We start from the raw sequence: 21,538 nt of genomic DNA, 5'->3' as shown, positions 1-21,538 counted from the left end.
TAATAGCAAATTTGATGTAACCATGGGCAGCTTCGACGGGGTGGAAACTTGTGAGCTAATTTAAATATATTTGTTATCTCAACTACAAGACCCAGACATCAATGTTGGACTCTATAGGGATGATGGGCTAGCAGTTTGTAGCAAAACACCAAGAGAGGTTGAGCAAATTAAGAAAACAATATGCAAAATATTCTCAAACAATGGGCTGAAAATCACAATTGAAGCAAACAAAAGGCAAATGGATTTTCTGGACATCTCAATGGACCTTAGGAACGGCACATACAAGTCGTATATTAAGCCCAACAACATGCTGTAGTATGTCCATAGAGAAAGCAACCACCCACCATCCATCTTGAAGAACGTCCCAGAAAGCATTAATAGAAGACTCAAAATTATCATCTAATGAGTCCATCTTCAATGAAGCTATACCTCCATACCAAGCTGCATTACAAAAGAGCGGCTACAATTTTAAATTCAAGTACAACCCACCATTAAACACTGACTGCCAGCAAATCAACAAACGTAGCAGAAAACAAAACATCACCTGGTAATACCCACCATACAGTGACTCCGTGGCCACAAACATCGGTAAGCAGTTTTTTGAACTTTTGGATAAGTGCTTTACCCTGGACCATCAACTGAGGAAAATATTCAACAGGAACACCATCAAAATTAGTTACAGCTGCATGCCTAACATTTAACAAATACTGTCGTCCCACACCACAAGAATCATGAACAAGTCAATGACACCTTCATCACAATCGGACTCCCCAACTGCAACTGCCGTGTGAATGACTCATGCCCCCTCAAAAGAAAATGCCAGACGAAAATAGTTATCTACCAAGCTATGGTGACGAGAGATGACAGTGGCAAAATAGAGACATACGTCGGTCTAACAGAGGGAACATTCAAAAAGAGGTTTAATGCACGTGTAGCTTTAGAAACAACCGTTTAAAGAATGTTACATCTTTAAGTCGTTATATTTGGTCATTGGCAGACAGAAACATTAATTATTCAACCACCTGGAAAATCCTCTCAAAGAACAAAGCATGTTCAACCAGTAGTAGAATGTGCAATCTATGTCTAACTGAAAAATATTTTATCATTTGCAAACCAGAAACATTGAATAACAGGAATGAATTATAAATAAATCATGCCAACAGACAAATACCAACCCCCCATTGGACCTTTAGTGATCACGTGTTCTTGAATTTTTGAATGTTGCATCTCCCCCTTCCCCATTGGACAGTGTGCACGTGATGCGCATGACAAGGCAGTAAATTGTATGTTCTTTCACAGTAGCTTTATTGACAGCTGATGATTGCTTATGGCATGAAACAGGTTTGATCCTTTAGTCGACTGCGCTAACCAATTGACTAAAGGGTCGGACCCTTTATTCGACTGGTTAGCGCAGTCGACCATGGTACGGGCGACGCGGTCCCCGGCTGCCCCCCAAATTAGCTACATTGGTGTCGGAAGTGGGATGGTGAGATCGTGGGGCCATTGGAAGCGTGTGTGCCCAGAGGCGTGAGGGAGCTGATATGCTGAAGCGCAGGGACGTGCTTCCTGAAGGAAGGGGGTAGTATAATGATCATGGATGAATAGACTCGCTAGCCCTTGGCTAAGGGGTCAGACCCTTTAGTCCACTAGTTAACGTAGTCGACCATGGTGCGAAAGACCCGGGTCCGCGTCCCGGCTGCGGCAGTTCCCCACTGTAGCAGTTCCCGACTGCCCCCTGAATTCGCTACATGGGCACATGAGTCAATACATGAGCGAAACTCAGAAAGGAATTGGGAAAAACACCAGAGGGCATCAGCTGCTGGTTGATAGAGCAGTCACCCAAGACTCTTTAGACCAGACCCTGGATTGACTATAAGAAAGCCTATGATTCATTGCCCAACACCTGGTTACTGGAGAGCTTGGTACTACACAAAGACAACAGGACACTAATAGCTTCATCAAGAACTCAGTGTGGCAGTAGAAAACAACACTAGAGACAATCACACAGGTAATTAAATATGGCATATACCAAGGTGATGCACTATAAAGATCTATACTTTGTACTATACTTCTCTATACTCTCACTCAAACAAATCTCAAAATAAAACAGTGCTCCAGGGTTACTGGACAGGGTTTTTTTGTACAAATAAAATCTAGGGCTGTATTCGATTGTTGCCATGATAATTGACAGTAAAATCCATATTTGATTTTTTTTTCCTACCCCAGTAGACTGTAAATGGCAGTTGGCAATACAGCATGGGAAAAATGTGAAAATCGGTGTCAATGTGAACGCAGCATGCTAGCTCTGTTCATAATCATAATACTGTTCACAATCCTAAGGAAATGTCCATCCATCCATCCATCCATCCATCCATTATCCATCCATCCATCCATCCATTATCCAAACCACTTATCCTGCTCTCAGGGTCACGGGGATGCTGGAGCCTATCCCAGCAGTCATTTGCAGGGAGACACCCTGGACAGGCTGCCCTTTGGGGGCCTAAGGAAACAAGTTAATGTAGTTAATTATTTAAGATTTCATGTAAAGGTCTACACTGACAAAAAAAAGAATGATTTCTTTTTTCTTTTCATGAGCAACTGATCTCACTTTGAAAGTGTTTTTGGGGGCGCCCTGATAGCCAAATTGTTACGCCGCATGCTACATAACTGCATGCCTCCCTGGTTCGATTGCAGCCAGTGACCTTTGTTGCATGTCGTACCCATCTCTCTCTCCCCTTGTTTCCTGTCTGCCGCTTCACTATCCTCTATCCAATAAAGGCAGAAATGCTATAAAAAAAACAAAAGCGTTTTTTTTAGCCAGTTTATGTAGCCAGTTTATTTTAATAAAAAGGAAATACCTTGAAGTCCTATTTTGCCTTTGTCTCTCAGTAGCATAATTAATTACAATAACAGCCTAATGATAGCATGTGATACGGATATAATTAATTAGTAACAGCAAACAAATGAGCAATTCAGTTTTTATAGTCTATGGCTGTAATTTATTTAACTTGGTCATTGCCCCCCCCCCCATCATAGCGAAGCTTCGTATACATTCCATTACTTACTGCCGAGTATTGGCAGCCCAAAAAAAGGTATTCGGGACAGCCTTGATAAAATCCAACTGAAAATGAACTGCGGTATATCCCATTTTATCTAACATTACTTTCCCAAAGTAAACAACGTTTTTTGGTGACATGTTTTAACATGTGTGTGGCTGTGAAGTTACTGTCTCTGCCACTTTGTGCACGATGTCACCCATTGTGCGGCACATGCATGTAAATGTGACCGGCACAGAATCGGCTATATTTGACACTGACCGGCCAGTCACTGGTCATGGCCGATTGAGCTGAAAATTGGCGGATTCCGGTCACCGATCGATCGTTACATCTTTTAATCCCCCCCCTCCCCCGTTTTCTCCCCAATTGTACCTGGCCAATTACCCCACTCTTCCGAGCCATTCCGGTCATTGCTCCAACCCCTCTGCCAAGCCAGGGAGGGCTGCAGACTACCACATGTCTCCTCCGATATCTGTGGAGTTGCCAACCGCTTCTTTTCACCTAACAGTGAGGCGTTTGATCGGTACAGCTCTACAGGGTTTCCCAGCAGAACATTGCCCAGAGCATCACACTGCCTCCACTGGCTTGTTGTCTTCCCACAGTGCATCCTGGTGCCATCACATCCCCAGGTAAACGGCGCATCCACGTGATCTAAAAGAAAACAAGACTCGTTGGACCAGGCAACCTTCTTTCACTGTTCCAAGGTCCAGTTCTGATGCTCGCTTGCCCATTGTAGGTGCTTTCAATGGTGGACAGGTGTCATCATAGCCACTCTGACCAGTCTGTAGCTACACAGCCCAGTACGCAGCAGGGTGTGATGCACTGTGTTGTGACACATTCCTCCCGTAACCATCATTAAGATTTTCTGTGACTTGTGCCACAGTAGACCTGTCGGTTCGGACTAGACGGGATAGCCTTCGTTGCCCTCATGCATCAATGAGCCTTGGGACACCCAACATCCTGTCGCCAGTTTGTGGTTTGTACCTCCTTGGACCAGTGTTGTTAGATATTCACCGCTGCTGACTGGGAGCACCCCACAAGCCTTGTCGTTCCAGAGATGCTCTGACCTAGTTGTCTGGCCATAACAATTTGGCCCTTGTCAAAGTTGCTGAGGTCTTTACTCCTGCCCATTTCTCCTGCATCCAACACGTTGACTACGAAAACTGATTGTTCACATACCATCTAATCTACCCAGACCTTGACATATGCCCTTGTTTGGAGATGATCGACATTATTCGGCTCACCTGTGTGTGGTCATAAAGTTTTGGCTCATACAATGCTCATGCTCTGTCCATTAATTTCTCCTGGCTTTTCACAGGTTGTCACCCTACTTCACCCCTCTTCCCTCCTCCCCCCTCCTTCCAGCCCTCTCTACTCTCATTGGTATCTCCCCCTGTAGTCAGAGCACTCTGTCATGTGTAGTTCGCATCCATATGGTCCTGGCTCGAGGCTTTGTTCATTATCCTGCTACTTTCTTCTAATCTTTTCACTCTAATTGGGCTGTTTGAAATTATTTTAGTTCTTTATTACAGGGCTGTACAAGATATGCAAAATTTGTGCTGTGATACAGTGTCTTGACAAATATGTCCTATGAATATAAAGGAGGAGGCTTTTATTGATTAATTGCCAAGTAAATTTACACAGGAATATCACGATTTTCGATATCCACAAAAAAACAAAACAAAAAAACCCCCACAAAGGACATATTGCAACATGGTGACTACAAAAAGAGTGTTAAGCGTTTTAAGGGAGAGTGTCAAAGAATGACAGGGTGAATCGAACTATGACGTGGGCAAAGGAGTAAATGCGTTTGACTTTTGACAGGGATATATAGAGAGCTTAATTGCCCGATTATTGTGGTTGTAGAGCTCTTTTTCTTTACCAACAGCATTTCTTAGAAATACCAAGAATACCATGAAAAATGGCTATCTCTGCCATTAACAAGTTCTGCACAGTCACATGTGATCAGAGGACAGACAGCCTGATGCAGCTGATTTCCACCATTGGCTACTGAGCATCTTTGCTCCGACCGTTGATGTTTAGTGTTTTGCTCAAAAGCGACTTGGTACCAGTTGTCAAGTGGGGGCGTTTTTCAGTCATTAACCCCGTTCGGATTTTCCTTGCCAGTAGTTGGATTCAAACCAGCAACCTTCAACACGCGAGCGGGCTGAGTTAACCTTTAGGCTAGTTTGACCTCTGACCCACTTTCATAGATGAATCATCTACAGTCATTTCTTCATCACCGAGCATCCAATCAGGGGGAAAATACAGGCCAGCACAATCCTGCTGTGTCTTCCTCCACTAAGATACAGAACTACATTTCTCTACCTCAATGGACTGAACAGACAGTGTCTGTAGAACATCTAAACGCTGTCATGAGGAGAATTACATTGTGAAGGACAGTCAAACACAAACAGATACATACAAAACCACTTTGGTGATGATATCATACAGCAAATTAAATTGTGAAGGACAATAACAAACACACTTGTAGCGACTCCTAAACACATACACAGACACACAAGGAGAACCTCCCCTAATGTGTGTGTACACACACATATATATACACACACACTGCACTCTGAGCGCAGGGGAGGTGTTCACTGCCACACAAATGAATGGCCCTGAGTAATAGCAGAGTGTGTGTGTCCTCTGCTTCTGGAGGTTGACAGCTCGGGGAAGATGACGAGGGAGCACACAACACATGAAAGAGAGAGACTAGTGAGAGGAGAGGAAAGGAAAAAAAAACAAGCTGACTCCTCAGCAAGGTCCACCGCGTTGCACCTGAAAGAATTATCCCTGAAAGAATCCCTCAAGATCTGAGAGGAAACACATGTTAACACACACTGTCGCACACGCACACATACACATCAAGGTTCACATGCAAGCAAATGCCCTTTGTGATACTTTCTGTGGCTGGCGTGTTTAAGACAATAGCCAATCCACCAACAAGATGAACCATGAGCTGCTTATGCTAATTGTAGTTGCTCCCTTTTTTTGGGTGGGGGGGTTGGATTTTTTTTCTCCCCAGTTGAACCCGTCCAATCACCCTGCTCTCCAAGCCGTATTGGTCGCTGCTCCACCCCTCTGTCGATCCAGGGAGGGCTGCAGACTACCACATGCCTACTCCGATGTATGTGGAGTGGCCTTCTTTTCACCTGCCATTGAGGAGTTTCGCCAGGGGGACGTAGCGCATGGGAGGATCACGCTATTCCACCCAGTTCCCCCTCCCCCTTGAACAGGCGCCCCAACCGACCACAGGAGGCGCTAGTGCGGTGACCAAGATACATACCCACATCTGGCTTCCCACCTGCAAGCACAGCCAATTGTGTCTGTCGGGACACCCGACCAAGCCGGAGGCAACACAGGGATTCGAACTGAACCCGTTTTGGTAGGCAACAGAATAGACCGCTACACTACCCAGTTGGGTCGGTTCAGGCTCCCTCACCATAAAGCGCAGAAATGATATGGCATATAGGAGCCAGATGCAGATGAAAAGGGTTGAGGAGTTTGAAGAAGAAGCAGTGTTGTGGCTATCAAGTAAATATGGCAGATCAAGCTTGTAGAAGATCTTTACCAACAACTGTAATAACATAATTATCTAAAACCCAACATTAACCCCCCCCCCTTTATTGATTTATTTGGTGGTGGGGCAGGTGCTGACACAACAACATAGGAGACTTTCTTTTGAGTCAGTGAATCTCTGGGATTTGAAGTGGTCAAACATTGTCATTTTCATTTTCACTATAGATGTGTATAAGTTAAACAAAAATGAAAATCTGCAGGATAGTAATTATCTTTTATTAACTATCACTTTGACTTCCTTCTCCTTTTTTATTTCCATCATTTTTTTGTGCCTCTCCCTGAGTAAAAAAGCCTATTTTACATTTCTAGATGGCTTCCGTTATCGTTCATCAGCACTTGATTTTTTTTCCTTTTTTTTTTATTGTTGACCAAGTAAATTGCTGGCTGGTGGCCAGTGTGCGCAGGCTATAATCCCATACCCTCTGACTGTCAAACATCTCCCTCGCTTTCTGTTTTCTATTTCTGTTGGGCTGCAGACTTTGGGACAGAGTGACTGCAGCCCGCTATGACATCATTTCCAAGGTGTTTCTTATGACAAAGAGGATGTTGTTTGAACGGGTGTAGGACTCAGACATTATGAGTGCTGGTGCCACAAGTTGGTGACAGGGTTTGGTTGGCAGGAGAGGCAAGGGTGGGGCCGGCTGGGTAAAATGAAAGCCATTCTAAAATAAGTCGGTCTCCCAGATGCGTGCAGCCACAGCCAGGCCACAGCACAGCTCACGGCTCCCCACTCTCTGTTACTGGCTTCAATATGTTCTGCCTGGCGCCATGCTCATCACCGCAAGGCAGATTTAATTTTTTTCCCCCCACTCGTATGATAAAAAATTCAGTGTCATCCAGGTCCACTCTATCCTGTGTATAGGGCTAATAATTTTTTTCTGGATTTCCCCCCCTTTTTGTCCCCAATTGTATCCGGCCAATTACCCTATTTTCCGAGCCATCCCGGGTGTCGCTCCACCCCCTCTGCCAATCGGGGGAGGGCTGCGGACTACCACGTGCCTCCTCCGATACATGTGGAGTCGCCAGCCACTTCTTTTTACCTGACAGTGAGGAGTTTCGCCAGGGGGACGTAGCGTGTGGGAGGATCACACTATTCCCCCAAGTTCCCCCTCCCCCTGAACAGGCGCCCTGACCGACCAGAGGAGGTGTTAGTGCAGCGACCAGGACACATACCCACATCCGGCTCCCCACAGACATGGCCACTTGTGTCTGTAGGGACGCCTGACCAAGCCGGAGGTAACACGAGGTTTCGAACCAGCGATCCCCGTGTTGGTATACAACGGAATAGACCGCCACGCCACCTAGATGCCCTTATATCTCATTTTTGAAAATGGAAAGATTACTTATTGTCAGTAATAAAGCCGAAAATTTACCGAGCTCCCCAAGACCAACATTTGAGTGCTTAACGATTGCGCACTTCCGTAGTAGCCAGCCTATATTTTTCAGGAAAATTGACACTTTTGAGGGAAAAATGTTTGTGTTACAGTTAACAACCACATTCTCTCTGGCGTTCTCTATTGTAACCTGGCTAGAACAGAGTCCTCAGTGAGAATAGGCAGGGGAATCAATGTGTGTCTCCAAGTTGTTTCACATTAATCAGTGTTTAGGTTTTGACATTGCCAGAAGTACATTTTGACTGCTGCCATTGTGATGGACTAACTGAGACGGGAGTGAATGAAACATGCTTTATGTAATTCTACTTGAATCCTTACCTCTGTTGTTCAACAATATGAATATGAATGACAGTTTAAAGCAAGCAAGACCAGCAAATAGAAGACCTTTCAAACAGAATGGTACATTGTTTTGCTGACATCTGTCATTTTTGAATGCCCTCTGTAGAAATTGTTGACTGCGATTACTCCATAATTTGCTGAGGTTTGTGATTGTTAGTCGATTTTTTTTCTTTCTTTCAGGGACGGGCCATCAAAAAACAACAAAAACCACTCAGTCTACAGACTGTTTTTTGAAAGCCGAAATTGGTGGAGTTGGGGGGGGGGGGGGGGAGTCATTTACATTGTTTCAGTCAGCGTCATTCAACAACCGCTGATATTTTCTGCTTATGTTACGCTTCAGAAAAACTGAAATATTACACATTGCCACATTACCACACACCTTTTGAATATTTCCTGGTACTTGCTTATTTGACAGCTGTAAACAAAATTGACGACCTGTGCAGCAGCGATTTTATAGCGTAAGTAATAACGTAATCATGACCGGTGAAAATTGTGCTTATATAGGTTCAAATGGCCTCTTTAAAGATTCATAGTTTGTAGATAGAAAAACAAAAGAATTGGCATTAAAGGTGCCACAGCATCCTGTTTGATATTCAACCCTTGCTTTTGGCCACAAATGTGAATTGTGGATGAACTTAAGGTTAATGGTGGGTTTTATAAATCAGTGGTTTATTTAAATGTTGAATTAACAACATCATAATGGCTAAATGACTAACTTGTGACATTTAACAAATTGTAACTTGGGATATTTTTGATAAACTAGCATAACTGTCATGTAACATTAACATCATATTACAATGAATATATCGTTTTGGCCCGCTGTTGTTAGTTGGCCACAGTAGGTTAGCAGCTAGCTTGTTATTGGATAGAAAATGTGAATGAAAGCTGTCAGTGCTAGCCTTCCATGTTGCTTTTTAGTTCCATCTCCACCAGTCTCTGCCAGTATGTGAAGAAATTGCTTAGAGAAGCTTTCAGCATGCGCATGTCTGTGCTACACATGACTTGTTTACTGCAGATTACTTTGCAGCACGTTTCAAAAATGTCACTAGCTCTTGCTGATTTCAACCCAGGATGGATTATACACCTACTTTAAAACTAGAAGTTTGCTCTTTGGTTTCACGTTCACAAACCTGTATGTGTAGAATGGTCACTGGCAGTTTTGCCCCGCAGCACCGAACGAAAACCCCACCAACCAATTAAACACAATCACAATGTCACTGCCTCCTAATTTCTGAAATATGTACCAGACTATTGTGTTTGTCAACCATTCTCCCCTCCAGTCTGTGTGAGTCCTGGTTGTCATCATTTCGCACACACTCGAAGCTGTATTTGTGGGAAGATTTTTGACGAATAAGGGTGACGGTGCATCACCACTTATTATATGCCTCTCCTGTCTGACTCGTGTGTGTGTGTGGGGTGTCACACTGAGGTTGCTATAGAGTGGCGAGTTCTTACTTACAAAAGCAGACGCTCGGGTAAGAATGTCTGTTCATAAATCAGTAATCTCATGCACATACTAAATGAAGTTAACGCATACATTCATACAGTAGGCACTAGGCACGCTCAGTTTGATTTGCCCTGAAATTCAAGCGTACATAATGTTGAGAGAGAGAGAGAAAGAGAGAGAGAGAGATCCTAATTAGTGAACGGGCTTGAATGCATTACGCAAGTGTTTTGTTTTTCACAGCCGGCTGCGCACCACTCTTTTCCTGAACATCTCGTAGGTTTGCTATTTATCTCACTGTTTCCGATAACTGTGGTGAAAGAAAAAGAGATATTCCCCTTTTTTCTTTTTCCATTTTTTTTCCATCTTTCAGCTTTCTTTAAGATCTTGAAGGTTTTCATTAGATTATCTGATCCCAACGAATGGAAAGAAATTAACCGATCAGTCCAAAATCAAAATTTCAATTGATTTCAGTTGCTGAATGTGGGAATAATTTTTTTGTCTGGGACATTCCTAGCTCTCACTTCACACATGGAAATTAGTGTGGTACCCTCATTAAACTGACATTTTCACACATCTAGTATTATTGTTAAGACACTTCAGCGTCGATGTGATTCCTACTGATAAGGCAATAGACGATGCTTGAAGTTTCAGCATTGGACGTTTGTAAGAACCAATTTGGCAAACTAAACCCGCTCCAGCATTGAAGTCATCCTGAGTTTGATGTTTGTCCGTAAAACACAAGTAAGCAATGGAGATGTACAGTGACACGAGACAGACTTGGTGATTTATTTGTTTTTCTTAAAGCACTCCCACACTGACTTGCCCTGAATACATTATCATCTTGGTGACCTTGGCGTTGCTAGTTGTGAGGTGGAAGTCATTTCAGCTCTGACACATGGATAGATTGAACACAGCTTCAGATCTGATTGGTGTGTTTTTCATTCGATATGGGTCACGACCCTGGCTGGCTGGCTGTGTGTTTATATGTGGGGCCAGAGCAGGAAGAGAGACCCCCCCCCCCTACCACCACCACCCACCCCGTCCGCAGGCCAGAAAGGAAGTTGGCTAACTGAACCCGTCTGTGGTCTTCACCTAGCATGTAGCATGCTACAAAGGGCTTTTTTTTTTTACGTTATGAAGCGTAATGTACGTACTCTGATCAAGACAGTATCATCCTGAAACTCTGCATTCAGATGTAGTGTCATGGAAACAATGCATCTTATCCACATCGCATCTAGCTGCGGCAAGGTTGAAGAATCTGTAATTTTGGCAGTTGAGAAAAGGTCAGTACTTTAATTTTAAGTCAATAGATGCAGAGTGAGACATGCAATATAGGGCTGGCCTAGAATATCCAAATATTCAGATGTTCGTTTGTCAGGTTAGTAGTCAAACATAATTTCAGCACTCTGATGCTTTGTTGTTGTTTTTCCTACACAACCACATCAGTAGTTTTTACCTACAGTATCTTGATTAACTGTCCTGTAGTGTAGCATAAGGCGGCATCCAAATGAGCCGAGTCCTTCTGAAAAGTTTAATTTCATTGAAATAGTGAACAGCGTACTGAAATGAGGGACTATAAATCGAAATGAGGAAAACGATGTCAGCCTACACAGTGGTAGAGATTCTTAATGCAAATTTATATGAAGGGGGGTGGAATCCTGCTGGGTTCATCTCAACACTGGTCTAGTTGGCAGCTAATCTACTAGCATGTGTAGCTAGACTACTGGTATCAATGATATTGACTAACTTAGCATGATTGTCAAAACACATGAACATAGGTATAGCTGTCCACTTAAATACTATTGTGCCTCAGTGCCAAGTGTGCATGTCACTTTGTAATTCAAAAATGATGATTCTCTCTCTCTCTCTCTCTCTCTCTCTCTCTCTCTCTCTCTCTCTCTCTCTCTCTCTCTCTCTCTACATATATACACATCTATACATACATCTATATATGATATCTGCAAGGTGTTTCCATTAACTGATTTTGATTGATAAAACAATGCCCATGTGTGGAGGATTATGTCAATAAAAAGATTTAAAAAAAAAACAAAACAAAAACAGAACGGCTGCTGGAGAACTCTGAAGAATTCAGTTTCCATCACTGTTTATCGGGTACACCTTGTGATATTTTCTCTATACTTTGTCCTGTCTGTATAGCTAGATGTCAGTTCAAAATTGAAATAGCCTGTCAGAGACAGCTGTTGCCTCGCCTTTTGTGTTTAGCATTGGGTTCCACTTTTGGGTGTGCATACAAACCTTCCCATGTCATGTGACTCGAGAGAAAACTGGACGCCTCTGTGGGGTCTGTTTCTGGATGGTGGGTGACTTATCACAGACCCCAGGCAGTGCTTATAGGTCAGTAATATTCTAGTGTGGGGCACTCATTCTGCACACAAGTATTGGGATTTTCCTCCAGGTGATGTTTGACATTTGGCATTCACATGTCAAGTGTTAGTGTGGTCACTGAAGGTTGGTTGATGCAAACGCAAATAACTACATCTTTGATATATTATTTTTGTGTGCGTTTCAGTTGGCAAATATCCATGTCTTTGGTAATGATTGTTATCAGGACTATGACTCGGTCCAATCCCATGTCCATTTTCATTTTTCCAATACACACACACACACACACACACACACACACACTTCTGATGCTTTGAATGAAGCCTGGGGTCTATTGCGATGTTTATGTTAGAGCTGGCCAAATGTGAGCAAACCTCCTCTAATGCCACTGCCCCTTTAGCGCGTTGCTAATGAGTGGCTCTGTCTCATGAACTATAGTATGGGGTAAATCCTGGGGGCGAAACACCCTCAAATATTGTGTTTGTGGGTGTATGTTAGAATCAGTGTGTTTCAATGTATTTGTGTGTGTCTATCTATCTATCTATCTATCTATCTATCTATCTATCTATCTATCTATCTATCTATCTATCTATCTGTCTGTCTGTGTGTCTATCTGTCTATCTATCTATCTCTGTTTGTCTGTCTGTCTAGTCTGGAAAGCTAATGAATAAATTTAATAATTTCTAGGTCTTGAAATGTTTAAGATGGTGCACGTACAAGTATGGAAAGTCTCTCATTTAGTCCTGAAACCTTTAAAGATGCATCTTGTGTAACCTTTGACCCATTTTCAATCCATCTTTTAAGATGTCCTTTATTACAAAGAACAGGTTATATCATCGACTGCTATATTCACCACAGACCAAAGCACACTCAAGTCTCTTTAAAAATACAGTAAAAACAGATGAAAACACAATGCATAGAAATATACATAAATACAAGGGAAAACTTGTATTTGTTATGTAAAGTGATCACTTTTTTTTTCCGTGTTGGAAATCAGCATATAGTGAAGGCTCTCTTTGCAGGTCGACTGCATTTTGAGGCCTCCTGCTATACAAACCCAGTATGTGTGCGAGCAGAATTCTCTATATTCAGCAGTTTCCCTTTTATTTGATCTTTCCCTGTATCACTAGACGAGGGAGGAGGGTTTATTCCTGTCTGTTTGACCCCCTTGTCTTGTCAAGTGTTGCCCTGGGAGGTATGATATTGTGAAAGTGAATCACGACATCCTCGTTATTTATCCCCAGAAAATCCAGGCTGCTTTCATCAGGTATTGCATGTCAAAGCTCATCTCCTCCACCATTGATGCTGAGCCCTAAATACACGTCAAGGTAACATGAGGAATGAGCTGAAAACGCTGCAGAGGCAAACTATCTCTGGATAATACAGTAGATCCACCTACGAGTTCAGCTTATTGCACTCTATCTGGTCACAAGCGTGGTTTCCTCGTTTAGCCCCTGTGTTTATTATTTAATGCAGTTTACTCATTCATGCAAAGTTTGTTGTTTTGCACTATACTGTGTGCAAAATATTTCACCTCTTTGCTCTCTTTCGTCTCATTTCATCTCCTCTTTTTCGTTTGTTTTGCTTCGCTTTGTTTCTCCTCTCTTTTCTCCGCTTTCATTTCTCTTCCCTCCACCTCCACCGTATTTTGTTCCATTCTGTTCTGGTTTGTCCTTCGTGTCCTGTCCTACGTATCCCGTTCTGTTTTACATCAGGGGCTGGTTACCTTGGCCGATACCCTACATGGCAGTAATACCAGCCTTGCAGTATAAGAAGTGGGTTTGTGGCCAGAGGCTCGCTAGGTTTAAGCACCGGGACAAATCTGGAAAATCCGGGCGAGTGATGTGAATGAGTAATGCTCTCTCACATCTGAAATTGCTAAAGGTGCCCCTTTGCAAATCATGCAACACTCAACTGCTCAAGCCGTTGCCGCACCGCTCCCAGGTGTGAACATGCTAACAGTATCTGTGTGGAGCTCTCAATAAGCGAAGCAGAGAAGGAAGGAAAGCAAATTTGACCATATCTCTGTCGTGAAGTACAACAGCGACTATGACGCAGAGCGATGCTGGAAAACAGCAGACCCTCAGCAACCGCTCCCAGGACAAACACAGGATTAAGAAAGACTAAAACAAACTTTCCCATGTTCTTGTGTTGCAACTATAAAATGCCTAGAAGTGGGCTCCCATGTTATTTGGTAAGTGTTTCCCGGCCCTTGAGCCCTTCATCAAAGTGGCGTGAGCTCTGTGCTTGGAGCGAAGGTGAGAATCTAAGGTTTCTGTTGCAGCAGCGAGCTTTAGCAGCAAGGCACAAGACTGTCAACGGAGGTGTCAAAAGAGGTTATTTATGAGCAGGCGACAAAACGGGGGAGGAGGGGGGGCGTGAAGAGAGGAAAAGGAGGAAGAAGAAATAATTTGTCGGTTTCGTCATGGCTACATATTCCTGCTTTCCCACTCTCTCTCCTAGTCACACGCACACACACACACACACACACACACACACACACACACAAACCCCACATTGCACAGTGAAGCTGTTAAACAGTCTTATTTGCCCGGTCTTTCTTGTACGTCCTCACAGCCATGAAATGAATGCGTAAGAGAAACCCATCCCTGCACGATGCCGGTGTTTTTCTTTAGTATGGCGCAAGGCCTTGCAGCCCACGTCTCATATTTGATTATGAATTTTAAGTTGGTTAGAAATAATCAAATTTCATTTAACTTCTCAGCTGCTGTCAGTGCTGCATTAATAACATAAGGGACCTTTGATTAAAAAAAGGCTGTTTCAGAGGAAGGAGGGCTTCTTTACTGGCTGTTTATAAAAAAAAATCTTTTAAATGTGATGATTTTAAATTTGCCTGCTGAGCGCCGGCCTCTTTCATGTTCATATAGTATCGCCCGGTGCAACCCTACTCATCTACCCTACTGCCCCGGCCCACACCATCCCAGTTTCTCCACTGGTTCTGGTGGATTTGAACTGGCAACCCTGTAGTCACTGCACAGACCTTCCCCTTCCTTCCTTTCCTTGCATCCTCCTTCCCTTCCTTCCTTTCCTTTCCTTCGTTTTTTCTTTCTATGGTATTACATAAGGGCGCATGTGTGTATCTGTCATTTCATGTGATTAGAGTGACAAGCAATTGTGGCAAGAAGCACAAGGCTACATAACAAGGACAAAAAGTTATTAGACGATAAACTTGTTTATGTCCAAAGGTAGGATAAGTGAGGTTCCATTATATAAAAGTGTAACCATTATTATTATTATTATTATTGTTAGAATATTAAGACGACCATTAGACTGTCAAAGGGGAATGACTGAAGACATCCTTACATCATCCTTGCGTCGATAGAAAGGCGCCTGCTCCACCAATATGTCCTGATCAACAAGGTCCCTGATTAAAAGCAGGATGTAGATTAACACAAGTAGGTTGTTCACTAGATTTGTAAATGGTATAAAGAGGGAAAGGCTTTCGTTGAACTCCGGTTGCAGACCCACTCGGACTTTGTTGATACGTCAATAAAACATGTCTGTGAATGTTCTCATTCATCCAAGTCATGGTTATCCAAAGGAGTTGAATCAAGTGCAGCTGGACTTGGTATACAGTGCTGCTTGAAAGTATGTGAACCCCTTGAGCAGTTTAGATTTTTCTGTTGTTTTACCATGATTTTCTTATTTTATCATCACCAGTTTTTATGTATGAAATGTCAGATATATGTTTATCAATTGCATGTACTTGTTTAGTGGGACTTGTTTAAGTAGCCCAAAAACTACATGAAACATGGAATTAGTGTATGTGCAAAAGTAAGTTAACCCCCAGCTGTATTGGTTAAGTCAAGCATGTAACAGACTGAGGTGAAACACATTTGGGTGCTTAATTAATCATTTAAGCAGACCAATGAAATGAGACATCCTTGGGAAAGGGTTTGGCCTGCACTAATTAAAAGACAGAGGAAACCAACCAAACCACTGTGGTCCCATACAAATCAACAATGCCGAGAGCAAAGGTGATATCCGAGGACATGAAGAAGAGTGTAGTGATAGCCCATCAGTCTGGGGAGGGCTATAAGACCATCTCCAAAAGATTCCAGCTCCATCCATCCACTGTAAGACAAATAATTTACAAATGTAGGGCCTTCAACATGACCGCAACTCTGCCTAGAAGTGGACGCCCATCAAAACTATCACCCAGAAGCACCAGAAAAATAATAAATCAGGTAAAGGCCAACCCACACATCACCTCTAGAGAGTTGCAGACCTTTCTGATAGCATCTGGGACAAACGTGCATGCGTCTACAATCAGACGGAAATTGAATAGCCATGACATTCATGGGAGGGTTGCTAGAAGGAAGCCTCTGGTCTCAAAAAAGAACAAAGCTGCCCCTTTCAACTTTGCCAGAGAGCACTTGGACAAACCAGAGGCCTTCTGGAAGTCCATTCTCTGGACAGACGAGTCCAAAATAGAATTATTTGGTCACAATCAAAACCAACATGTTTGGAGAAAAGCCAACACTGCATATGAAGAAAAGAACCTCCTCCCAACAGTGAAGCATGGTGGTGGAAATGTGAAGGTCTGGGGCTGCTTTTCTGCTTCTGGACCTGGACGACTCCATATTATCCAAGGAACCATGAATTCTCTGGCATATCAACAAATTCTTGACCACAATCTCCTGCTATCAGTCAGGGAGTTGAAGCTGGGACGAAAATGGATTATGCAACAAGACAATGACCCAAAGCATTCCAGCAAAACTACAAAGGCATGGCTTCAGAGAAAGAGGATTCGTACTCTGGATTCGCCCAGTCAAAGTCCGGACCTTAATCCAGCTGAAATGTTGTGGCGAGACCTGAAGAAGTTGGTACATACCAGATGTCCCTCCAACCTCTCTCAACTGGCTGAATTCTGCAAGGAGGATTGGGCAAAAATCCCAATAAGCAGATGTGAGAGACTGGTTAGTGGTTACAGAAGACGTTTGGTTGAAGTAATAGCTGCAAAAGGAGGAGCCACAAGCTACTAATACAAGGGTTCACATACTTTTGCACATGTTAAATTTTCAGTTTTTGTGAAATAAACCACCTTTGTTGAATTAAATAATGAAAATATATCTCTTTTTGTGTGTGTGTCCATTATTTGGAAGGTGTGCTTTACAAACTGGGATTTGGATGTATGTGTAATAAGCTTATTTTAATGTTTTTTTACAAAAACAGTGACCATGTCTGGAGGGTTCACAAACTTTCAAGCAGCACTGTATATCCGTGAAGACGTTTCGCCTCTCATCGAAGAGGCTTCCTCAGTTCGTGCCTTTCTGACTAGACCAAGCTAGTCTGACTGGCTGGTGATGAGACTCAGAATTTATCCTCTTGGAGTCGTTGTCAGAGCTATAGATGTCCATGGCTCTTTGTGTCCCGATGTTTACCAACGCCCGTCGCTAACAGAGCCATAGATATGAGTGGCTCTTTTGTGTACCGATGTTTGGCCGCACCCGTCGTTATCGGAGCTATTGATTTGCATTTGTTTAGCAGCGACGGTCGTTGGGGGTGTTAGTTTCGACTTCATTATTTAGTGGTCATGAGAGTCGTTGGAGCTGTTGGTGACCGACTGTTGTTCTTGGAGGCTTGGCTTCTTGAGTCTCCTGGGTAGAGATGAAAGGACGGTAAATATTGGTAAACATCGGAACACAAAGAGCCTTGGACTTCTATAGTTCTGACAACGACTCCAAGAGGATAAATTCTGAGTCTCATCACCAGCCAGTCAGACTAGCTTTGTCTAGTCAGAAAGGCACGAACTGAGGAAGCCTCTTGGATGAGAGGCGAAATGTCTTCACGGATATATACCAAGTCCAGTTGGACTTGATTCAACGCGTTTGGATACGTCCATAAAAGTCTTATTTTGAAGGATCCTCGTCTCATTGACTGTTGTGCAATTTCTCTGTATCATTGTCCACCACAGAGAAAACTTGGCGTCACGAGTGGGATTGGAAAAAGCAAGCTGCCTCGACGCACGGTGGGCCCGGCTCTGAAGTCTTCAAAGAAAAGTGGCCACTAAAAGGTAAGCAGTGTTTTGCTTTATTATAAATATCTCTGTGAGGAGATGAGTGCTGAGATTCCCATTATCTGCGCCGGTAAGAGCTGCTTCTAAAAACTTACCAAAATTCAACAAACAAATTAAGGAGACAAGGGTCCTTCTGCGTGGAGGTTTAACATTTGTTGAGAGTGAAGCGTCGATCTTAGAAAAGATAGGGACGGGGCATGGTACAGTATTTTGTTTAACAGTATATAGGGATATACGGCATCGTTTGCAAAATACAGTGTCTCAGCGCACAGTACAGTATAAGAAACAGTAAGAAACGTTTGATACCGTGTCCACCAAGACCTAGCTCAGGTGAGTTAGGCGCCTGTTAAGGTAAACGGGGACAGATACGGTATAGTATCCGGGTGTAATAATACACCCGGATACAGTATTCTCCAGCCTGAAGGATAATAAGCTTGTAGATAAAAGCCTGGGCCTGGTTGAGCCCTAAACCGGTCCGCAGTCTTGTAAAACTGACAGAAGGGCTGAGCCACACTCCAGGTTGACTCTCGCTGAGGGACGTGTGACCCACGACACCCAATAAGGGAGAGCGCCTGTGGACGCCCCTTCTGAAGGCTGGAGAGAAAAAGAGGAAAGGCGATAAGGTTATCCGAGCCAGCCCGCTAAGCCTGTGTGACCCACACAAACTCCGGGACGGAGCTGGTGCCTGACTACTATTAAAAAAAAGAAAAAGAAAAAAAAAGCTTGTCTCTGTAAGACTATAGCACGTATGAGTCAGGCCCCTTATAGATAACGAACTAGTATAAATGATAAAAGGAGAGGAGGAAATAAAAATAAACAAACAGACAAGATCAGGAGTAAAAGCTCTTTAGAGTCTTTGTGATTTAATTCTGTGTAATAAAATGGAGATGAGGGCAAATTAAGATGGAAGAGTAAAAGAGACAAAAGGGAGATGTAGGAGAATAGACAGCTGAGGGATTAATTGAAGGAAATAAAAGAAAATAAATTGTTGATCAAAACAAAAGGATTTAGAGACCATTTTTTCCTTTCCTTGCATCCTCCTTCCTTCCTTCCTTCCTTCCTATCCTTGCATCCTCTTCCTTCTGTCCTTCCTTGCTTTCTTTCTTCCTTTCTTCCCTCCTTTCCTTCCTTCCTTTCCTTGCATCCTCCTTCCTTCCATCCTTTCTTTCTTTCTTCTTTCCTTCCTTCCTTTCCTTGCATCCTCCTTCCTTCCATCCTTTCTTTCTTCCTTCCTCCTTTCCTTGCATCCTCCTTCCTTTCCTTGCGTCCTCCTTCCTTCCTTGTATCCTTTCTTCCTTTCCTTGCATCCTCCTTCCTTGATCGGTTTTTGGAGCGAGTGTGTTTTATCACTCTAATTTCACTCTCCTCCGCCCGCTATTCTGAGCGCGAAAGCATTTTGGCAGTCGACATGCTCAATTAGCCATCAGCTGTCATGCCAGCTGTGTTACGCCACCGATGCATGAAATTTTTTGTGACAGATCATCTATCATCATCAACCCATCATCCACACTGTCACTTTTAGACCCTGAAATATACCACTTGTTTATTCGCCAAGTACATTTTAAGGTGAAGAGTGATTTTGTTTTGGCGTGTTGAAATCTAAAGATAGTTTGGGTTGCATTAATAACTTGGCTGGAAAGACATCAAGCCTGCTTGATAATGATGAAATAATAACTGCATTTCTACAACACTTTTCGAAACAATGGCTGTATGAACAAGGTGCTTTGTCTGAAACTGAGAATCCCTAACCTGAGAAAAGACATTTTCAAAACCAATAAAAAATTAAAAAAAAAAAACAGAATAGGGGAAGAAGTGAAAAGAAGTGTGCATAAAAGATGCAACAGAAAATACAATATATTACAGCTGGAATTAAACAGAAAAAGGAAAAGAGAAATAGAAATGAGGGGTAGCATTGCAAGATCAAAGCAATGAAACATTATTCCTTGCATTTTATTATTTCTGTGCATCAGCGATTTTATAATTTGTTAGTTTGAAAGGATGATATTAGTTTCAAGTTTGCATCAAGTCTGGATTATTGACTGCAATTTTCTCTATTTTGTCATTTTTCTCCCTCCCATCTGATCCTCTGAAACTACTACTTTTCATCTCTGATTTTGTTTAACTTTTGAATGGGAGAGACTCAGTTGGCTCTTTGTAAACATAGAAACTGCCAGGTGGTTGAAACACACAACTGAGATAATAAGCATCATGTAACCGTGATGTAATCACATTACAGTAAAGAAGTGATACTGATAAGATGTTGACGACTTCTATTTGGTCAGTCCCCCCCCCCCTCCCCAGAACTGAGATTAAAAGATTAAACAAACCCTGTGGAGATTGGATGGATTGATTGATTGATTGATTGATTGATTGATTGATTTATTCATTCATTCTTGAATAATCATTCAGGTATTCTTTATTGTGAGTTAGCAATTTAAATGTTTTAGGGAATCAATGTAGTTTTTTTGTCTTTTTTTTTTATTTTCAAGAGAAACTGAAAGAGGACCCTGCCAAAATGCTGACACAGCAGCCCTCACCTCATTAAGGCTGTAATGTCTTGTTGGTGTCTTCCAGACTAAGAGCCAGGCTATTACAACGCCCTCTGACCCCTGTCCAAAGGGTGACAGGAGACATGGGCGAACCTATGAAAGACCTCTGCCCCAGTAACGTGTTTTAATTAGTCTATGAGAGCCCAGTGATGAATTAATACTGTTGTCTTGGCCTTGAGCGGTGACTACAAGGAGGAGAAATGGAGCATTATGGTGTCTTTATCTTTTTGTCACCAGGAAAATTGATGTCTACGTCCTGATTGTACATTTTGTCAGACTGTAAAAAAAATGGGGGTTGATTTTCTTACCTTGTAAATTTCAAGTTTATTTATATAGCTGCCCTCACTTACAATTACAGCCCCTATATTTTTGGGCGGTACAGTTGTCCCAGTGGTTAGCACTGTTGCCTCACAGCAAGAAGGTCCTGGGTTCAAACCGCAGGCCGTCCTAAGTCCTTTCTGTGTGGAGTTTGCATGTTCTCCCCATGTCTTCGTGGGTTTCCTCTGGGTGCTCCGGTTTCCTCCCACCATCAAAAAGACATGCATGTTAGGGTTAATACTCCTGTCTGTGCCCCTGAGCAAGGCAATGGAAAGAAGAACTAGAGTTGGTCCCCTGGGTGCTGCACAGCGGCAGCCCACTGCTCCGAGCTGCACAGCTAGGATGGGTTAAATGCAGAGAATGAATTTCATTGTATGTACAATGACAAATGAAGTGTATTCTATTCTATGTATTCTGAATTTATATCAAAGGTCTAAGAAAAAAGGAGATTGATTTCCTTTTTGATA

The 21,538-nt window shown here is 42.8% G+C and overlaps 1 protein-coding gene across 5 annotated transcripts in view; it reads left to right on the top strand.

Annotated features, from left to right (window-relative positions):
- LOC130120586 (double-stranded RNA-specific editase 1-like) overlaps positions 1-21,538 on the top strand; it is a 221,361-nt gene that overhangs the window by 54,348 nt on the left and 145,475 nt on the right. For all 5 annotated transcript variants that reach the window (XM_056289211.1, XM_056289205.1, XM_056289206.1 and 2 more), the window contains exon 2: positions 18,103-18,201. The gene's annotated coding sequence lies outside the window, so the exon portion shown is untranslated. The remainder of the gene's footprint in view (positions 1-18,102; positions 18,202-21,538) is intronic.

This window comes from Lampris incognitus, chromosome 11 (assembly GCF_029633865.1).
Source record: "Lampris incognitus isolate fLamInc1 chromosome 11, fLamInc1.hap2, whole genome shotgun sequence".
In the NCBI taxonomy this organism is placed as follows: Eukaryota; Metazoa; Chordata; class Actinopteri; order Lampriformes; family Lampridae; genus Lampris; species Lampris incognitus.
The sequence above is the reverse complement of the archived record's forward strand: the minus strand, read 5'-3'. Positions and strand labels throughout refer to the sequence as shown.